Below are 6,419 nucleotides of genomic sequence, written 5' to 3'. Positions count from 1 at the left end.
GCCGAGTACAGAGTTGTTTTACAGTCATTGTGCTTCTGCTCGTCGGCTATCCACTATTGTTTTAACTCTCTTCAAAGCTTAATGAACCCAAACCTCAAACTTTCGGCAATAACAACAACGTCCACTGTGTGTATCCCAACCGCCATTTTATTATGTTTTTTTTTGTGAGATGGTTCACATGGCGTCCTCGGCTAAACGCGGCTCTGCTCTTGTTTGTTTTACGGTGGTGTCTTTCCCTTCAGGGTTTCTGAATGCTGTGGGTGGGAAGCAAAGAGGAAGAGAAGAAAGGAGGGTATAAAAAAAGTGAAGAGGGGTGAGGATGCCAAAGAAAGCTGTGACATATTACTTATGTCACCACTTGGCTCCTCTTCATCGCCTTAATTTATCTGCTCTGGTTAACAGGAAGTGCAGATCCTTAAAAGTTTGCCTTGACCCTCCTCCTGCTGTTTCTCTGGATTTGATGACCACCATGAGTCCAGGCCTCAGACAGAGTTATGCCGGGGGTTGTGGAGGCCTGTGTGTGGGTGGAGGTGGGGGGGTAACCGTGAACTCAGCCACTCCTCTGCGGACACTTTAAGTGGCGTTGTGTGAAGAGGGTTGCCTCCCTCTCTCGTGGTTGTGCGTGGGAGGGGAGGTCACGGACCCACCCTCCCCATTGAGGGCACGGGCTGACGAGGGGAAAATAACAGGGTGGCCCCGCGAGGGGGGAACAGTGCAGTGCCACCCTCTAATCACAGCCACCTCACTCACATATGGACGAAGAATGTATATAATGTACAATGAAACACACAGCGGCATGTACGGTACAGCCTGAAAACACATTAATGATTACAGAGTTTGTGGGCTGGAGTGAAATCCGTTCATTCCAATGGAATCACATCAGTAGGGGAGGATGTCTATTGGGCCCAAAACCACCCCATCAAAACAAAACCCAGTTTTTCTGAAAATCATAAAACATGGACGTCGTATTCGTGATGACACCCTTAAGAGTGTGGTGCCATGTTGGCAGATCTGCCTCCAACTAAATGAAGCCTCAAACAAACCATCATGTCAATCAAAGCGTCCACGCTCTTAATCCTGCATAACTTTAAGCCTTAATATAATGTGAACAGGTGAGTTGTATATAAATTCACCCTCAGTACAGTTGTCATGAACGGGGAAATTAGCTACAGAGACCAAAACTGTTTTTTGTACCAGGCTGTAAACATGTTTATTTCTGCTTTGAACATGGGGACTTATGGAGACGGACTCACTTCTGGAGCCAGCCTCAGGTGGACGACAAGAGGAACTGCAGTTTTTTGGCTTCACTTCAAAGTTGCCACTTTTTCAAAACAAGTCACTGAAAAGCATTAAAGCTTTTAAAAGTCATCCAGAGATTGAACCGTCTTGTTTCTACAGTAGCCTAGAACTGACAAACTTAATACAGAGTTTAATTTGGGCCTTTTGTGTTTCTCCTTTGTGCTAAGGAAAGAGAGGGTGAGGTGAGGCGGTTGCAATCAGGCACTAAAACTTACAGACTGATCCTTTAAAGTCAGAAAGACTCGCACACATTCAAACAAACCTCACGGGCTTGTACCACTTTGTACCACTTTACCAAACGCGTCCTTCAAACTAAGAGAAGACGACGGCGAGGATCTTTTTGAATCGACCACTGGAATTGAAACATCACTTACGTGTCACTGAGCCGTGGTCAGAGAAGAAAATATTCTGCATTGACATAGGTGATATATGGGCCCTCAGACTTCAAACAGGTTTGGTTTATTTGAACTTGTGGTCTGTTTTACTTCCCTTTCACATGACTCTTCTCATAAAGACGGGGGGCTTAAAAAGATGGAAAAAAAAAAACAGACGTTGTGGCTTTGCACAAAGCTCGAGTTGCACAAAAGAAAGAATTCAGTAGAAAGAGATGTCGACCCCGTGTTGCTGCTGCAGCGTGTGAGGGATTTTGGTATCGTGTGATTGAGGCTTTGCTGCCAGGCTCAGAGGGGGGCAGGAGGCTAACAGCCCAGATTCTCTTTGGTTACGTGTCTGTGTGTGTGTGGAAGACAGATGAAATGGTTTTGTTTGAACGACGAAGCTTGGATTGATTTGTAAGCTGCTTCAGTTTTAGCTTCACACATTGTGTGCATCACCATCATCATCATCATCATCTCCTTTAAGATGATTTATTTCAGCTCAGGTCCTGTCTGACATCTTTATTGTCCAACTGTTAACATGAACACTTCCTTTTTTCTCACGGCTCAAACTTACAAAGACATCAATCATATAAACACAGTCATATTTCATGGCAAAACCTTTATTTATGCAGCATTTAGGGGAATTTTTACAGAATAAAGTGATATTTTACAACACTTTTTTTGTTGGTGGATCTTTTGCAGACATGTTTACTGCGTATGTGTGTCAGTGTTTAAGCCCAACATGCTCAGAGTGGGGTTCAGACTGATCCATGGGAAAGATTTATGGATACTAAAGGGTGTGAGGGAACAGTCAACTCAATGTGTTCACTGTGTCGATTCCACGTGTGCCATGGTGTTGGGTGAAAGAGGTATGTAGGCCGATACTCAATCTTCTTTCTGAGGGGATTAAAAGAGGCAGAGCAGACACATGAATCCAGAAAGCATGTAAAACCTTCACACATCAGATTTTAAATCATGTTGATTTTACACTGACTTCAGATGAATGGTGTCTCTGGGGAGCAGAGCCGGTGTTGTGCCAGAACAGGAGCTATACATTATAAAGTATTTAAAGTGGTGGCTGGCTCCCATGCCCTTTAAATATCAGAGCGGGGCTGTGAGGTTTCTGTTTAGCTCATCGGGACTGATTCACCCCCTGCAGTTAAAGACCATTACACGACGGGGTTTCACCTGCAACCCAGGCACCTGCAGCATCACCACAGGACCTCGAGTCTGTGCTCCACTTACAGCCAGATAAACACCACACCAAAGAATATCCTGCTACATTTGTTTCAATCAAAGCTGCACTCTGCAGCTGAGAGTTGTAGTGTCTTTTAGCTCAGTGTTTTGTTTTTTCTGGCCCACTACTCTTAACGCTATCATCATTTCATTTCCAGCACTGGGCAGCTGACAAACCCATGATAGATGGCCCACGAAGGGAAGTGGCATATCATACTGACTTTGTCTTGAGTCCATAATGTTTGTATAGGGATCGTAATAACAGTTTTTATTAAAGATTTTGTTTTTCCACTTTTAATTCTAAAAAATCTGGGCTCATGGAAACCTCCACCACTTCTAAAACTTGAGAAAAACCAAGTCAGCTGGTCACTTTTACCATTTATTCTAACATACAGCCCTACGGTCAGTCCAAACATTCCTGTCACAGCGGTTCCCAGACTCTCACTGCTCCACAGAACTGTAAAACATCATAGGAAACACTAAAATACTCTGAACAACAGTCCTCCGACCCGGCACTAAACAAGCTGACGAGGACAACACTGACTATAACACTTTTTGTGTTGGTGGATCTCTTGCAGACGTGTTAACTCGACCGTGTCCACAAACAGAAAGTAAACTGAGAGGTGACATGAGGAAAAACAAGATTGGGTGTCAGCCTGCCACCCTCAGACCTAAACCACAGCGCAGGCTGGCACAGCGTATTTACTCCGTCTCCGAGACATTGTGGCTGAAATGTGACTAAAGCTGAAAGAGTAATCTGGGTCAAACCTCACGTCGTGCTGCTCGTGCTTCACACTCTCTGCAAACTATTTCAAAAGACTTTGAAGTTATTTTGTGTGACAATTTCAACTCAAATTTACTTCTAGTCTGAGTTTTTAGTCTTAGATCTGTGGTAGTTTTCCCGGCAGTTACAGGTAAGACTCCAGGTCACTGCAGTCTTACCTGTCATGTCTGAGTTGTCAGTTATATGTCAGCTCTGGATGTTTAACGTCATGTTTCTGAGGTTTTGGGCGCACAGCTTCCCACCCTGTGCTGCTCAGTCTCAAGACCACTTTTTAAAGGCCTCGGCCTCGTCTCGAAGTCGACCGCATTTATTTCGGTCTCCGGCAAAGAGGACTCGGGATTTTACTTCAAGACCAGTCAAGACCACAACTGCGGGGATGTCACTAAGTTGGCCGTGCATTTTCTGATTTAGCTAGTCTTAACTTGGTCTTGGCTTGGTCTCAAGCCCTCAAGGTCTTGGTCTTGTCCCTGTCTTGCAATACCTTGGTCTTAGTCTTGACTTGGTCTCAAGCAATCAAAATCTTGGTCTTGTCCCTGTCTTGCAATACCTTGGTCTTAGTTTTGACTTGGTCTTGCAATACCTTGGTCTTGACTTGGTCTCAAGCCCTCAAGGTCTTGGTCTTGACTCTGTCTTGCAGTACCTTGGTCTTAGTCTTGACTTGGTCTCAAGCCATCAAGGTCTTGGTCTTGACTCTATCTTGCAATACTTTGGTCTTAGTCTTGACTTGGTCTCAAGCAATCAAAATCTTGGTCTTGTCCCTGTCTTGCAATACCCTGGTCTTGGTCTTGACTCGGTCTTGCAATACTTTGGTCTTAGTCCTAACTTGGTCTTAAGCCATCAAAGTCTTGGTCTTGTCTTGGTCTTAAACTCTCAAAGTCTTGGTGCTGGTGCTCCTGTGCAGTTTTTTGGGTTGAGCCAAGGCATGTTTAAGGTGGAATTTTTAAGGAAGAATTTTGAACTTCATATTAGAGACGATGGGAATCCAAACAATGACAGGACTGTTCCATCTCTGCCGAGCGAGACCGGTTCAGACCGACGGTCTGTTTCTTGTATCTCATTGTTCCTGTGCAGACCAAAGGCCTCTAGTAATCTCAGAGACTTTGATGGAACATTAATCATGTACAGTTTATTTTAAAAAGTAATCCTCATATTTACAGACACTGTGAGAGTTGTTTTTCCCGTCATGCTGTAAAGAGCAGTGATTAACTATGACATAACCCAGGAGAGGTGATAGTGAGGAGGCAGAGGCCCTGCACCCGAACAGAAACATGACGTTGACTTTTATCTTATCAGGAATCAGATGCTCTGTTTAGGATCTCCAGTAAGAACAGCAGAAAACAGGTTTAACTTATGTTAGAGGAGCTTTAAGCTGCTCCATGATCTTAATATCCATCACCGTCATTCCCAACAAGGGAAGGTTTTAAATGATGTTATCCAGAGGGACATGGATTGAGTTTATATAGTTAACAGTGAAAATAACAAGAAAATAAAAGTTACATAACTGTCGATGTTCATGTGGGCAGCTGGGGTCTTTTAAAAAAAGATGTAACATACATATATTATGTATGTTACACACCAATCTTCCTCATTGCAACATAAAACAGACATACTGACATAATACTTGTGGAGTTGTGGAGGTTTTTCTCATGGAAACATGACATGAGGCAGATAAATGAGATGTTATTCTTACATATCTATCTTGCATATAAGTTAAAATATGAAAAATAAATGTTCTCATAGAGATAACACAGTGAAGATAGTGCTGCAGGCTTATAAGGACATTTTTCTCCAGGCGTCATTCATTTCAAGGGAAAGTTCATCAATAACACATCATAAATGTAATTAAAGGTTCCTCTGTGTATTTTTTAATATGATCTCTTCAGATAACTTTCATATCTTTGGTCATAAACACTCACGGTGAGTCATGCTCATACTTTTTTTTGGCCGGGTCACGCATGAGTTGTTAATAAGAGCAGTGACGAGGGATTCCTCCAGAGGTGAACACTGAAGGACACTTTTTAAATAGTAGTAGAAGAGTAGCTGGAGACAGACGGGACAAAAGAAAGACGCGCTGAAGGTAAACAGTGAAAGTCAGAAAACAGTCTCTTGTTCCGTCTCCATGGCGCTGAGGACTGTTTTCTAAAGACCTGGCGTTGTGCCTATCCAAACACCCCCGTCTGTGCCTTCACCGACCCCACAACCCTTCCCTTAACCTCCAGACGTCACACAAGGCCACAGCTGCATCCCCAATCTGAGGAAAAGAGCGTGCTAAGCTAACTAACTTCACCTCTGAGATAGTCGGGAGGATCTTCATGTCGTCTTGTAACGAGGCAGAGGAAATGAGTTTTTGCTTTCGGAGGGCAGCTTCTACCCCGTCACCCCACGGAGGAGGGCTGGATCGAGTTTATATCTACAGCTGGGAGGTCAGCTTTCCTCTGGGACAATGTGAGGATATGAGTGTGTGATGACAACGTATGATAAGGGACGCAGTGTGTGTGTGTTTGTGGGAGGTTTTGGGTAATGGGAACAAGGACGGCCAATTTTCTGGAGACTGTCGCCACATCGTCGTCTTTACAGACTCTCTGTTTCGTTAAAGATGTGAAGTGTGGAGAAGGTCACTTCGTCTATATTCAATGATCTTGACCTTGTGATTCAATTTGCATCATTTTGCTCACGTAAATATTTAAACCAATAAAACACAAAAATGTGACTCACAACAGCTG

General features: G+C 43.7%; 1 long non-coding RNA gene across 1 annotated transcript; it reads right to left on the bottom strand.

Moving 5' to 3' along the window:
- Window positions 1–2,275: 2,275 nt before the first annotated feature.
- Window positions 2,276–6,167, bottom strand: LOC113747129 (uncharacterized). Its single transcript, XR_003463364.1, has 2 exons — window positions 5,984–6,167; window positions 2,276–2,573 (listed from the first exon to the last, which is right to left on the bottom strand). It is a non-coding gene; the product is annotated as an uncharacterized LOC113747129 (long non-coding RNA).
- Window positions 6,168–6,419: the final 252 nt, after the last annotated feature.

This window comes from Larimichthys crocea, chromosome XII (genome assembly GCF_000972845.2).
Source record: "Larimichthys crocea isolate SSNF chromosome XII, L_crocea_2.0, whole genome shotgun sequence".
NCBI classification, from domain to species: domain Eukaryota; kingdom Metazoa; phylum Chordata; class Actinopteri; family Sciaenidae; genus Larimichthys; species Larimichthys crocea.
This window is presented reverse-complemented; position numbering and strand designations above follow the sequence as displayed.